Source organism: Chiroxiphia lanceolata, chromosome 2 (genome assembly GCF_009829145.1).
Source record: "Chiroxiphia lanceolata isolate bChiLan1 chromosome 2, bChiLan1.pri, whole genome shotgun sequence".
NCBI classification, from domain to species: Eukaryota; Metazoa; Chordata; class Aves; order Passeriformes; family Pipridae; genus Chiroxiphia; species Chiroxiphia lanceolata.
In genome coordinates, this window is record NC_045638.1 from 87,999,986 (window position 1) to 88,015,985 (window position 16,000).

Below are 16,000 nucleotides of genomic sequence, written 5' to 3' on the forward strand. Positions count from 1 at the left end.
CGGCAGTTAAAAGCCCATTAACTGATCGGCCAGTTCCTTTGTAAGGCTAATCGACTCCCTTCCCCCCTTCGAACTCTGTTTCTCTTACAGGGAAAGCAGGGGAAGGGAAAATTCCTCTCTCAGATTTATAACCCATAACACCCGGTCAAGAACAGGCTCTGCCTTCCAGATCATTACTCAATTAAGATCTACACAAGCCCTCTATTTGCATGAGCAAGTGCAAGGGCAGCTTTTTGCACAGATTTTTCCATTCAGCCTTGCCAAGCAATTCAGCACTGCCATGCCCCGGAGGGATCTACGTAGGAACTTTTGTGTCATCAGGTCTTCCACATCTAAAAGCATTTCCATGCGGAAAAAGGCTGAGGTGTACTATTGGAGTAGTTTGGAGGAGTTTCCTCTCACAGAGTTTGTTCTTTTGAAGAGACAGCTTCCAGGACTATCATTCTAAGAAGTTTTCAACATAGTAAATTTCAGTTAAAAAGAAAATGGGGAAAAGCAGAAAATCAGATACAAATACAATCCAAAGAGGCAAATCGGAAATTAGATTGTTTAAAATTGACCAGTGAGTTTATCTTGAAATCCCATGTGCATAGAATGCATGTATGTACGTATATGTGTGCATTTGTGTACATATGTGTGTATACCTATGCAAAAATATATAGAAATTCTCAGGAGTTTATACAGGATCTTTATATTTTCTATCAAGGCTAGTTTTACCTTTGTATACTTAAGCTGAGTGCTTTAAGTTCATAATTCCAAGACACTCTCAGAAGTATCCGCATATGAACTTGAGCCAAGTCCTAGGGGAGACCTGCATGGCATTTGCATACCCTGTTGACATTTAGAACAAAAGTCAAGCCCTGAAAAAAATAACAAAATTATGGGTTAGCTCTCTTTTTGGTGCCTGCATAAATCAGCAAGACTGTCATCCTTGTCATTTAACACTATGGCTGCATCAGTGTAGAAATTCATATTAACAGTAGTGACCCAGTGGTCACTGAACCTCGAGAATGAGAAAAAGGTTTCACAATGGGCTGTAGTTACTTTCCTTTAGAAATCTTAGCAGAGCTACTGCAGATACCATGTATTATGGAGTTTTCAACCAGAAATCAGCGGTGATGGAAAGAAAGAAAAATTGCTGGACTGTTCTTCTGTGTAGGAACATATATTTACCCTTAATATTACTAGTAGCCCAAAATATTTCTTGAATTTCGAGATCTCTGCTAGATGAAGAATACAGTCTTCTAATCATCTTATCTCTGATATATTACTTAATAAGTATATTCCTGATTTTACTGGCCAAAGAGAGCTTGACCAAAGCCATATGCTTGTTAATAGTATTTCCTTACTTCTGGAATTCTCTCACTAAATTCAATGTGGAAGACCTGGCAAACTTTGAAAGTATTCTAGTTTAGATAGGGGAGCCTGAGATTTTCAGCATCCTTGGATTGAAAAGGTACTTCTGAAAGAGCTTGAGTCCAGCCTCTTTAGTCACCCAAATTATGTTTATAGTCACACTTGGCATCTACCTGACACAGATCTCAAGGTCGTTTTACAAATCACTGCTATCCTCAGTTTACAAAGAAATTAAGAAGACTTGAGTGCCCAGTAGCAGTTGTCCAGACTCTTGGTCTGAAAAGTTATACTCTGAACCACCATGTCCCTGCGATGTTAAAAACTATATAGTCTGGAACAAAACTAAACAAATCTATCTTGATTCAGTCTGACTACTACTGTGGCAGGTCTAAAGGAAAAAATAAAGTACAAATAAAAATACAAACTACTGATCCTATAGTTAGAATGTCAGTAAGGACACCTTAATGCTACATATAGAGAAAGTGTATATATAGTATTAAGGAGATGAGTGTATTTTATCTTCTGTCAAAGTATAAAGCTGTCTGAGTGTAATAATAACTCTCAGCTGGGTCTGGTCTGCTTATAAATCATCATAAACATTTTTACAGAGCAAAGCACAAGACACTGATGAATTAAAAAAAAATGCTGGAAAAACCCTGTCCTGAGCAGGGACACTTGTGGAGAGACCCTTACACTTACTACTATGAAAAGCCAAAATCCACAAGAATGGTGAAGTCATATTTAACTCCATAATATTTCTTGCAGTTTGAGGTCTGATACAGCTTTATAAAGCTGTTGGTCAAATGTTGCCATTCTTCTGAAAACACTCTTAAACTAGGAAAACATTTTGCATTTAATATTTTAGCAGAATTAGCCTTATTTCTAGCACAGGATAGCCCAGAACTGTGAAAGGTTCAGAAAATGTTTATTATTTAACTTTTCTGGATGAGGAAACCTGAGGTTAAGCAGTATCTTGTCTAAGGGCTGAAACTTCACTGTGGCACCCCTGTGAGCACTGTGGGGAAGAAAAAGGCCATGGAGGCTAGAACACCACTCTGACTGTTCATTAACATATACAGACCAGAATAGTTTTTACTTGTCTTTAAACTTACGCTATCTTATTTTGTATTACGCTTCTACAAAAACATATTATATTTCTTTGGGTTTGGGGTTTTTTTTGTTTGGTTGGGTTTTTTTGTTTGCTTTTTTGTTTGTTTGGGGGCTTTGTTTGTTAGTTTTGGTTGAGGGTTTTTTATTTGTTTACTATATTTTATATTATTTTCAATTTAGGGAAGAAATAGCATCTTTGGAAACAAAATTGAAGTTGGTGTTTCCTCCCTCATCAGCCTCATGTCCTTGTTCTTTCCCCAGCATTATGATGGACTGGTTGTAGCCTTGCCAAACCACTCTGTCCTCAGCCAAATGTGACAATCCCTGGGAAGCTCTTGGTCCACATCTTGCTTTGCCTCAGGTCTCTACCTCCATCACTGTCCTTGCTCAGGCTCACCCTACTGCAGGCATTTGCTCTAATGAGAGGGAAGAATATTTTCTTTTTCATTCCCTTTGCACAGGAAATCACCATCAAAAAGTATTCCCTTTCTGATTTTATTTATATGTCTGATTTTTTTTTCTTGTGAAAGGAGAGTAATAATGACAGGGAATGCTTGAAAAATAAGATGGAAACAATTTTAAAAGTCAGTTAGAGAGATTCAAATGTTAATATCATATCCAGTACATTACCCTACCTACAAGGGCATTTATTGCCAGATTACTGCATACAGTTAGAGATAATCAAGAATATTAGACACAGATCAAATGCTACTGGAAATAAAGCATCTGTAGTGCAACCAGTATGCTCACTCATTTAGTTATCTTTCCTTGCTTGAAGTAAGAAAATCAGAAATTCCTTATCAGAAAAAAGGACAGAAGAAAATCTTTTATTTCCTGTTCATTTGGACAGTAGTTCTTTTAATATAACCTTAAAACATTCTGTCTACAATTTTCTCTTTATTTTTTCTTTTTCCCTTGTTTCCCCTTTTCCTTTCACATTTTCTTATTTTTCCTGTCCCTTCTCTTTTTCCTTTTTCCCTTTTCCCTTCCATCTTTTTATCTTCTCTTTCTTCTTTTTTACCTTCTTCTTTCTTTTTCTTTTTAATATGAATACAGAAACACATATGGAGTGTAATTGATTTGATACAAAACCAGGGATCTAGTTTTTCACACTTCCAAAGAGATTTAAATCTCAAAGGTATGAGTGGCCACTACAGATTAACCTCAGTTCTGTAATTTCTTTGGCTTTCAGTACATGGAATAGATTTAGTAGTTACTTTCCAATGGGAGCTGATAACCCATATTTTCTGTTTTACACTACTGTCATTATGCAATTTCTCGAAATTCAGGTATCAGGTATTTAACTGGAGGGACAGTGCTTAGACAGATCACCACGTTCTTCCCTAATTTTTCCACTTAGATTTGATAACTTTTGTACGACAAGTCCTGTCTGTGTCATAGACCTTTAGGAGGAATTCTGCCTTGATGTCTAAGAATATCTTGATATACCATGGGTCTGTCCCTCTCAGCTGTCTTTTCCCATGATCATAACAAGATCTGTCCTACCAGTTTAACCCTCTAATCCCTGTAGAAATGCTAGTGTGAACATAGCCTAGGATGCCTTGGTCTGACCTCAGCTGGATCACCTTTCCTATGTCTGTCAGGCTGTCGTTTTGGTTTTCATTACATGACTTTCTTGATACTTGTACTTGAGTGAAGAAGGGTGCTTCAAATTCTGGTCTTTTGATCTACAGGTACCTGAGCAACATAGTACAGTGTAGCAGGCAAGAGCAAGTTCAGACTGAAACTGTTTATTCTGAAGACATGACATTCACATGATAAATTATTTGGTGTGCTGCTTTGAGCTAGCTCTGCTCTAATCCCATAGAGTAAATGCTTATTATTGTATGGAACACATCAAGTGAGCTTCTGAAACCCATCTTCCCCTTCACTTCTTTCTGAAAGTGATCCAGTGTGCTCCAAGACAACTCCAAGATGCATATCCAATCACAGTAAGCAGAGACTTACAGATTGGGGTGCTCATTAGGACCCTTCTGATGCAAAATATAATGCCAATGGAGATAAATAGATGGGGGATACCAAAAATTTATTTTCTTTTTACTTTCTTTTTATTTATATCTTCATTTGGCTGCTTATTTAACAATAACACATATTTTAATATCTGAAGATGATGCAAGAGCTAAGTAGGGAAGACAGTTTACAGACAGATTCCTCTTCTCTCCACTAATTTATTCAGTCCCTCACATTCCCTTGACCTGTGATCTTGCACAAGCTCCAAAACAAACTTGATCAGTGCATGGTTATATGGACACCATGTTACATTAAACAACCCCAAAGCACTCCTTGACTGGTGCTGCAGAGTGTTGGAGTTGGGGAGGCTGTGTGTGTCTGTGCAAAGCTGTGAGCGATCAGAAAGTTGATTCTTCTTTTAAGAAGTGTTATATATCCAGGCTGTGGTATTCTGTATCCTTTCAAAATGTGTCAGCTTAAACAATCTCTGCAGCACACATCCCTTTCCTCTTGTCCTGTTTTTTCCCTGTGCTGGAAGAGCTGCTCTCTTCCACCTCCCAGTCAGCACGGAGATTTTTATATAAATGAAAGTTACTGAAATGATTTGTGGCCACTTCATTATCACTGCTGTGCCAGATGATAGGGGTTGGAGCATTTTTAGTATCTACAGAAATATTGTGAGATAGAGGGAGGCAGGCAACAGTCTGAGCTGCCTCCAGCAGAGGGAAGTGGTACACACACGCTTCCCAGCGTGCTCCATCCTGCCGCTGTGCAAAGCAGCCAGCAAAAATGTCAGGTCTAGTGTTTGCAGAGCTGAAATTCCCCCACACACCACCAATACAAACACCTAATTTAATCCCCTTTGGTTCCTTGTTGCATTGATTTTACCCTCGATTTCCCCCAGACCAAGAAATAGAGTGTCTTCCACCAAGCTCTCAGGTTTGCACCAACCCCCCCCGCCCCTGCCCCCCAATAACACTTATGTAAGATGCTGGATTTTAAAACGCCGAGTAAGTGCTGGAAAACAGAGGTGTAGCCAGGGCTCCAAACACAGCTTTGGTTTTAAGTGTAAGGTTTTAATATTGCATTCCAGAGGCTACTTTAAATGCAGGCTGCCTTTTCTCTGAAACTCATCAGCAGGTATGGCAGAAGGACGTCTTGGGCTCGTACAGGTGGTCCCAGTGCCACCTACCAGTGAGTCTATGTGCAGATGCACACTCATGTCCCTGCACACTAACACACAGCTGAAGGCTACGCAGACACACAGTTGTGGAGTTTTTTCCTCTCCCCTTTTGCTTGTCGCACTCATGTCTTTCTGTTACAGGGTCCCTTTTGGGTGTAGACAAACACACACACATACCCCTACACAAGCTGAACAAGAATGCACTCACATTTCACATGGAAGAAATCCTTCAACCACTTCTCCTTGACAGTTATGCACTTCAAAAATATATCTGACTGTTCCCTCATCTTCTCTGCTTTTGGAAAGAGCAGAAGCCTGCTGGAGATTAATTCATGGGGAAGAAAATGTCCTTTACCCACACTTCCTTGAACTGTCTTAATACTGTTTGCAAAGCAACCAGATGACTTTGTCTCATCCTCACCTCATCTAGAGCTGCAGGGAGGCAAGTTTTACCTCCAGCTTTCAACCTTTTGATGCCAGGATTTTCCTCATTGAGATACAGTAGGTGGGTAACAAGAAGATTCTATTAAAGTGAAATGAATGAAGTAGCAAAAGGACTGTCAGCTGAGCAAATCAGAAACATGTAGTAGATATCCATCCTTCCCTGTATTTCTTGCTGCTCACTATGAGTAAAAAGAAGGGGGAAAAAAGCTGGTGAAGGGGGAGAAAAGAGCAACAAGAGAGCAATAGCAGCAGTGACAATGTCTTGATTTTATATGTAGGAAATTAATTGTCGCTGCTAAAGACACAGCTGCTTTAATGAAGAGGCTGCTGCAATATCATCGCAACAACTAGCAACCCACATCTTAGATTACAACAGGTTGAGCCAGTGCATGCTCCCCTGTGCCACACACAGCAAAAAAATAAATCAAATATCTATACCTGAGGCTCCTTCATTTCCCACGCAGAGATCTCCTTTAATGCAGGCTTTTCACGGTACCTTTCTTTGCCAAGAAGGGGCTGACAATGGCTTATTTACCTACTTACCTGTCCTTGAGCTATGTGGCTTTTCTTTGAATAAATTAAACTGGCTGTTTCAAGTGACACTTTTAGCCTCTTGAATCTGGATCTAATTCTCAGAAGAGTTTTTGCTTAAAACCTGTTTTTCAAGTTTTCAACCAAGTATCGTCTGTCTGCAAGATGCAGTTCTCTGAAAGGACCTTGGTGACTATGGGTAAGGAAAAATATCCTGTCTGGCTGCCTTTCCTTTATACTTATGATAGACTAAAAGAGAATGAGGACTTGCTAAAACAAGGAAACCTGTCTTTTTCTGTTAAGTTGCTTTGCTTGTTTGCTGTTTGTGACTCTGGGACCAGATTTTCAGCTTCTGAGAGTTTCTTTAAATCCACTGCTGGCAGATATGTTTATTTTTTAATGCTATAATAGCATTTTTAATATTACAGAGTGGATACACACATTAACTTTGCTTTGTGTGACTGATTCTCTCTTCCAGGAAATGCTGATAAATACTTGAAAAACTCTCATAGTTAGGAAGTTTGATTTTAGTCTCTAAAGCAGAGCAAAATCTCAATTTCAGTGTTTGGCGATATGGGTGTTTGTCATACATTTCCTATGATCTCAGCAGGACCAATTTCAGAGGCCAAATGCTCATTTGTGTGAGCTGACTTATCTCCGAGGCAAGGAATTCTATGGTTCATCAGAAGAGCTGACTGTTGTTATGGACATGGGGTGATTTTTTTTTTCCCTCGGGTGCCTAGGAGCAGAAATAAAAAACAAACCAGTGAGACATAGAAATATTATCTGAAGAAGATTTCTTTTCTTTTTAATACACTGTAGAAAGTTTCTAAGATGTTTTCCCAAGCACATTAAAACATATATACTAAATCTGGCATGCTGCTGGAGTGAACTGTTGTTTGTCTGTAGTTCAGTGTTGTTTGGTTTTTTTCTATGCATTATCACTGTATTCAAGCCTATTGTGTTTTTTACATATACATATACATTCGGAGGGGGGAGAGAGGAAACCTCAAGGATCATAGAGAGCAAAAAAAAATAGAGGTCACTTTTCATTGCTGGAGTTGTCATCAGGACCAGGGTGCCATACATGCCATCAGAGCTCTCAGTGACGCTCAGGACAGAAATAAAGAGAAATATCCAATTTCAGTCCCTTCGGAAATATTTACTACTTACTGTTGTGAGTAGCTAGAACTCATCGTATACCATGCTGGGCTCTTCAGCACAATTCACTGCCAAGTGGTCCCAGACGAGAGATCTGCATGTTTCAATCTGAATAAAATCAGGATAATTCTGTTGCAGGCAAGAGGCCGTCCTAAATCTGACCAGATGCACCTGAAATCATAATTTGGACCTAAACAGAGTAATTGTTATTAAATTATTATTATTATTATCTGCTCTGCTATTATCTCTTTGTAAACAAAATACCACATACCATGACGAAACTGCTGCTTTTACCTCTCTTTGTAATGCTCCAAATCCTGTAATCTAATTGTTACACAACCCTGCTCAAAAGAAAGGCTCAAATATTAGCTTAAGGTTGTAATAGTAACTAGCACTGCAGAAGCTTAAGCTATCTGTGTAGATCACAGGGTTTGCTTACCACATATTTTATCAGTAGGTTAGCTAGGGTGCCTTATCATCTGACACTGGGAATCCTGAATTCAACTGATTTTTAAGGTGTCTGTCCATCCTGCATGTTTTGCTTTATGTTTTGTACAGTGGTTGAACGTGCATCAAACACAGAAAGACATGTAGGGGGTGAGGGAGCAGGGGAATGGGGAAAACCAAGTGTTCTGGCAGTGGAATGGTACTAAATAATGCCAAAACATACTTGAAAGAGGAGTGGCAGTGGGATCTGTTTAACTGATGGTAGGACCTAGACAGAAGTAGGTTTTCATTCTCCATTGACAGACCAAGGGTAGTAATTCATGTCTGAACACGGTGTCTGCCAGCTGAATGCAGAGGTGAGCAGAGCAGCTCTGCTGCCATGTACACCAGGGAAACTCCAGCACCAGAGATTTGGAGACTGTATGCTCTGGCTTCAACACTGTGGCAAATTTCTGCGTGCCTTTACTAAGAACGTTTTAAATTGAACTTCTGAAATGTAGTCCAGTTTGTCTTCTGGTGCCGCTGTTTATCAGCTATGGAGAGGGAATAATAAGACTCATTCCGTAGGTTGTTTTCTGCTCATGTCCTCTTTTTCTGCTCTTTCCTTAACTGTAACCATTTCAAACAAGATATAGAATTATAAGGACCTTTACTTTTAACAGTGGTTGTTTTTAAGCTCTGAAGACAAAAGAGAAGGAAAGTCTCCACTGGAGAAGCTGTCCAACCCTGCCCTTCACACAGGAGGAACAACCAAGTCACTCCATTAACAATTTAAATTGCAAATCCCTTCACCATAAAATAATACCCTCCATCTTTCCTTTTCTTCTCCACTTCAATAACACCATTTTCTCTTTGACCTCAGCCCTTGGCATGTCTTATTTTCCATTTTTTGTCTATCCCTGCGCACACATATTCCCTGTACAAAGTTCTCCTCTCTTCTGCTGGCTGGCCAGTTTGCATTGTGTGAAGATCCAAGAAGTCACTAACAGGTAGCTGAGCCGGCCAGTTTGCATGTACTGACTGGTCAGCTGGCAACCTGAGCCAAGCAATTAACTAACGAGCTTATACCGCCGCCTTTCACTCAGATGAACTGTACTTTGCCTTGTCTCCTACTCCACTGATTTTCATAATACACGTAGGATATTAATACATTTTAAGCTTTTACCCCTCTAGAGAATGGGGTGAAATTAGCCACCAGGTCCAGATTATATTGCTGGGTGCAGGATTGACAGATGGGGAGCCAGATGGACAGAGAGCATTCCTATGAAAGCCTTATTTCCTTAGGAAAATAGGCCGTTGGGTCTACGCACTACTAGTGTAGGGTTTGCGGGGGGGAGAATTATAACCCTCATTAACAGATGTCATGTGTCAGACACTTCTGCAGAGAGATGTAGAGGAAGAGTTAGTGAAGTACCTTATTTTGCCTCAAAGGTGTGAGTTTGAGTCCTGTCCTGTCTCAGGTAGATTCACAGAAGACTGGCATAGCTACTCATTCATAAGGGAAGGGGAAAGGAAAGCAGGTTTGTCATTAGCTCCTTTAGTCCCTTGTGTATTGTCATTTAAAGACATTCATGGAGCTTTTCTTAATCCAAACCAATAGGCTCACAAAAGCTCTTCCGATTGTTTTCTTTACCCAGTCCAATAGGATAAATAAATAGCATATTAAAATTGTAGTCCCTCACCCTGCAAATGATTTGAACCCGTTCTCTGACCTACATGCACTCTGAAAGTGGCAGGATCAGGCATGATCAAGTCTAACAGGCAACATAGTCTGTATTTGGGGATTTCAAATAAGAAAAAAGACCACTTTTAAATGTACTGTTTACTGAATCCTAAACCCCACCACTTAACATCACTTTCTAGAGCTGTATTCACTATATGTGAAAATGCTACAGCAAAAAAGTCACAGAATTACAGAATAGTTTGGATTGGAACGGACCTTAAAGATCATCTAGTTCAAACCTCTGCAACTGTTCTCTGGCATTTAGTACTAGCAGTGTGCACTGGTAGTTCAGGTTTTGATCTGTTTGGTCCCTGTTAGACTCATGGTTGAATAACGGTCTATAGGATCAACCACTTACTTTATTTAGCCTTTTAGACACAGATGGCAATTTTTATAGCACCTTTCCTTGGTAGTCTGGCCCCTGTGAGCTACCATGCGAGGTGGGGTATGTAAAGAAAGTGAAAGGTGAAATGCCTTAATTGGGAGGATTATCATGTGCACTATTGAAATCAGAACAAAATCTGGCTCCAGAGGTTATTGGATTCCCCCCAGGAAAATGGGTAGGAGCCCTTGGTTGAATCCAATTTCCTGCTTGAAGAACTGTTGCTCAGCAAGCATGCTTTGAGTCGTCCTCACTGCTGTGTTTATCTGAAGTCTGGATGCTGGGTTGTGGGCTGCGGTGTAGAGAAGTCTTGGAATAGAAAGAATAAAAAGTTTCAGGAAGTAATGTCAATCACTGCATTTTGGAAAGAAATTGTGTTACTCACAATTTTATTTAAATTTTTGAACAGCTATTGAAAACATCTCATGCTTTTGATGCTGTTCATAAAGTCATCATAGCCAAGGGTATCCAGTACAATAAAATAAGCACAGATGTGCTGAAGCTTTTTAGAACAACTTTCACTCCCCATTTTCCAGTAATACTATGCACCTTCAGTATTACAAGCTCTGTAATCAACTCCTTTTCTTTCACCGTCAAAGCTCCTCTTAAAAAAATACCAGGTCCAGTCTTCAAAAATATTTGCTGACTTCTGAGGTATGTTCTCATGCCTCTGAAATTACTGTAGAAAATTTACTTAAGTAGGACAGCAATCCAAACAATCTTATTTTACCTGAAAGTCTCTAAAGGTAGTATCAAAATTTCATTGGAGCTCTGTCCAACGAAAAAGAAGTTTCTTGCTTATGAAATTCTGTTATAAATAAATTTTACATCTGGTCCCACAAATGTACATGATTGTTTCTTTGTGACTGCTTTCAATGAATAAAGGCAAGAGATGTGAGTAGAGATGTGCAGGATTAGATCTGTTACTTTTTGGTTTGGTTTTTTTTCCTATGGCATTTCAATGATAAAAGACCAATTTCTGCCCGTGCTTAACCTCCAACAATCCCACTGATTTCCTTGTTCATTCCAGATTGTAATGAATGACTTCACACACTCAAGCCCTTTTATTCTTTCTCTTCCAGATTGAGTGTCTCAGCCCAGACAATGGGCCCCTGCCTCCAGGAGTGTGCGACTCAAATAAATCCACTGACTTTAGCAGCCCTGCTTCATTGCGACTGAGAGCCAAAGCTGGTCTCTGATACACAAATTTCAATGGAGCATAAGGCAGGGAAGAACATACAAGTAAGCACCATTTTTAACTCCTTAGCATAACTTGTGTTTGTATCAGCCCTGACTCATGGTTTATACACATAGAGTATGTATTAAATATCACTGTACTTGCACTATGTGTATCTATTTGAGATAATTATGGCTACTGTAGTGCTGATGGGACTTGCAGTCTTCAATGCATTTATCCTCACAACATCTGATAAAAGGAGGAAGTATTTTTATCTATATATTACACAGGGGAAACTGAAGCCTGGATCATTTTTTGCTACACCAGGGAACTGAATCTGGATTTTCCAAGTTGAAAGCTAGCACTCAGACTGTTGGTTTGTCTCAATATAAGCAGTACAAATAGGCACAGAGAATAGTGCTTCTTGTAAACTGGGTATACTGAACTACTTGCTTGTGATACAGCAGACATGATAAATTGCTTACTGTTAAATAAAGTGTTAGGGAATTGTCATGTAGCTACGGAGAGACCTCGCTGTTATTAATGATGCACAAGGCATATATTTCAGCTTATTCTTCCATATCCATATTGACTATGAAGTGCAAACAATAACACAAACTAGATTTTGCCAGTAAACTAACACAATTTATCTGGAGGACAGAGCAGAAAGCGGGAGCAGAGCTCAATTACTCCCTGTTCATGTTGTGTTGTGTTAGCTGACGGAGGCAGCCCAGACAGGGGGCAGAGGGAATGTTAGTACTACTTACTGTTCTGGTGAGGATTCACTGAGACAGGCTCTGGGTTGAGTCCTAAAAGATTAACAAGCGTTGAAAATGTGTCTCAGAACCAGTACTGAGATCTGCTGTGCCAATACCACGAGATCACCTTTTCCCTCTGTCATCACACAATAACGTGGTTACTTTGCCATCTTAGAAGTCAATGTTTGGATCAACGTATGGAAAGGAGATTCCTGAAGTGAAGGTATTGGGGAAGTGAGGGCTTTATTGTTCTGGCTTAGAGGTTGTTCTGTAAAGGAGAAAGAAGATGTCTCCAGATCTGTTCTTTTAGTAAGACCAGGACTATCCGTGAGTGAAATAACTGTCTTTTCATTTCCCAAGAGCATCTAGCATGTGAACAGGACTATTCATATGAATTTTGCTATTGCATAAGTGTGAATCTAGAGTGAGTCACAAAGTTAGTCGAGTTAGGTGGCCTTTATTGGAGAACTAAATACCATACATGTGTCTAAACCAGAAGATTCCATCAGGAAAAAAGTCTTCTTCATGATGAGGTTATGACTTGAAAATGTGTGCAGATTGGCCTTCCAAGTTTTATTTGATTTCAAATATTATTTGATAGGCTCCGGTATTTCATTGTAATTTAACGGCAATTCCTATTCACACAGCTATTCTAAATAGGTTCTTATATGTACCTATTACCTTGGTAGCCAGGTTTCTATATCAAACCCTGAATATTTCATTATTATTAAAAATATAAAAGTCATCTATTCCATCCATTTTATACAGTGAGGTGAACAAAATTGGATGTGAAGTCACAGTGCAGTAATAGAGTAATTATTTTTTGGAGGTTCTTCTAATATACTTATGGTCAATTCTATTGAAGATGTATTATATTAAAGTTGTTCATGGCTGTTTTATCATGTGCTGTGAATTGAGAAATATTCTATCCTATCCCATGGATTAAAAACCCATGCTTTAAATTTTAAGAGAGGAAAAGTTGTCTATGAAAAGGTGTGTGCGTAACTGAGCAATTTATACTATTCTTGACACGGTCTGCACCTTCTTGATGAAGATCTTTCTCCTTCTTAAGACATCAGTGGAATTTCTGGAGACAAAAGAGTCCTCATTGCACTTCATTAGAATGAATGAACCAGTATCTCATTTGAAGTTAACCACATATGTTTATATACACTATGTTTACACGATGCCAGAGCACTTACTTGAAGAATAAGTGTCTTCCATGAAGGTGGCCTTCTGAAATGTTTTCCTTAGTTTAAAAAAAAAAAAATAGGGACACGTTTACAGAGTTAAAATATAAACAATACACAGGGAAAAAGAAAATAACAGGCTTAGGGAAAGGAGAATAGACACCTATAGTCTTACAGAACCTTGCACCTGATTGCCTATAAATAATTTTCTTGTGCATATTACACACAACAGAGCATGGCCTCTGATGGTGCTATAAGCCTGGATGTCAGCTGCCGAGCTCAGCTGCCATTTGTAAATCTTATTAACTGTGCTCTTGATTTGTCTGTGCTTCACTGTATATAGTTTTGTTTTATTGGCACTGTACTGTAAGCATATTCTACACTATGCAAATATAAGAGCTGAGAAGCATATGGGCTGAATCCTGCAACACTCACTCAGGCAAATGTCCAATTCACTTGATGGGAACTTTTCTTGAGTAACCAGTAGGAGCAGACTCTCATCTCCATCGATGCCTTGGCTGGTTTCTCAGGTGTGACAACAGACATTGTTGCTTCACAAGCAACGAAAGGAAGGGTACTGTGGTAGATGCCGAGTTCTGTTCTCCTTAAGTCCTAAGATCCACTGAGATGCTACAAAAGGCACTGTCCATACAGAATGACCTTCTCCAGCCTTTAGCATCCTGCTAAAAATAAAAAAGATAATGAAAGGAAAGACTCTTACAAAAATAAAGAACCTCCAAGATGAGAGGAAATGGCCTCAAGTTGTGCCAGGAGAGGTTTAGATTAGGTATTAGGAAAAACTTCTTCCCTGACAGGATGGTCAGGTATTGAAACAGGCTGCCCAGGTGGAATGACCATCCCTGGAAATGTTCAAAAGACATGTGGATGTGGCACTCGGGGACATGGTTTAGTGGTGGGCTTGGCAGTGCCATGTTAATGGTTGGTCTTTTCCAGCCTTAATGATTCTATGATTCAATATATGATAACACTTCTCCGTCCCCAGTCTGGAGTTAATCTCATGATACCAGTAATGGAGACATCTCTCTGAGTCAGTGTAGACAGATTTATCTACAGCCATCCATGCAGTGAGGAGTAAGAGGAGGGAAATCCTGCTTTTTATAAAGAGTACCTGATTTCTGCTCTACCACCCTCTACCACCCTCAAGAGCTTTGTCAGAGAGATGTAACTCAGACTGAGAACTTCAGGATTCAGCTCTGCATCCAGCTCTGGTTCAGCCCTGCCATCTGTCTTACAGAAATGGGGTTCCACCCCACAACTGTGTTAAGTGGTTAAAAGCTCTGTCCCATACCCTGATCTCTGTGTATTACATGACAACAGTTACGAGCAACACGGTGTGGACTTCAGGTACAAGCTCTACAAAAGTTCACACAGATGTTTTTCTTAATTGACTCTAATTCTGTCTACACTGCTCCTCACAGCCTTATGTGTATCAGAGAAGCTGGATTTCTTTGATCTAGCTACCATGGGAACCAGTGCAGCACTGATGCTGTAGCACAGATTTCAGCATGATCCCAACAGGGACCCTGGTTATACGCTTGGGGTTGCTAAAGTGTGTTGAACACTGGGCTGCATGTTTTCAGTGCTACTGTCATCCCTAAAAGCTAGACTAACATTAGCAGTGGTACCCATATCTTTCTTTCTCCTGAAGCCATTTCTTTTCAGCTGTGCCTAATTAGAAATTTATGCTGCAGCACTTACTGGTGTTCTTCATCCTCATCCTCATGCACCTTTAAACCAAAATGACTAATTCAAATAGAAGCTTAAAGGTCAAACACTCTGGACCTAGTTTTGCAAACGCGTTTTTACATGGCTTTTCCCCTTGCATTAAAAAAAAAAATAAAATTCTCATCAGGAAATGTTGGCAAAAAAGGTTTAATTACAGAAATAATTTTACTCCCTATGGAGAAAGCATGAAGAATGGCATATTTCCACATTTGAATTGCACATTCATCAAGAAAAGAGTGATTTCCCCTTAAGAATGTTCTGGAGGAGTAGAAAAGAGCATTGAACCCTGGGGTGTGTATTATTTTATAGTCTCTGAAAGGCAAATGGTTTCACTTCCATTGATTAAAATATATGAGTTTTTCCCTCTGGATTATTCTCCTAGAAGTAGAAAAAAAAAATAAAATCTTTAGTAGTGTCTGTCAAGTAGTGCAAAGGGCTCATCAAACCAACTCCTGCTGAACTTGGTCAGGGAGAAACCTTTGACCACACCATGTTGCTACTTTTTTTGCTTGGTGAACAGGGACTTTACAAAAGGTGTTTTCATTGTTTTGTTGGAGCAAATGTCAACATGGAAACACAGCCTGGCATCAGGACCATTAAGTGCTAATTTGAGCGGCAGCTCCAGGACTTGATGTCCTTGCTCTCCTGGTGCACAAGGTCTAACAGGCTCATGCATTAGTCTTGTCATTCACCTTCTTGTTTCACAGATGTAGCTTCTTTACAAACTCTGCAAAAACACTACTTAGGAGAGACTTTGACTTAATAGTCGCTGTTCACAAGGAGCAAAGGGCAAAGTTGCAGGGGTGCAGGACACAGGCACA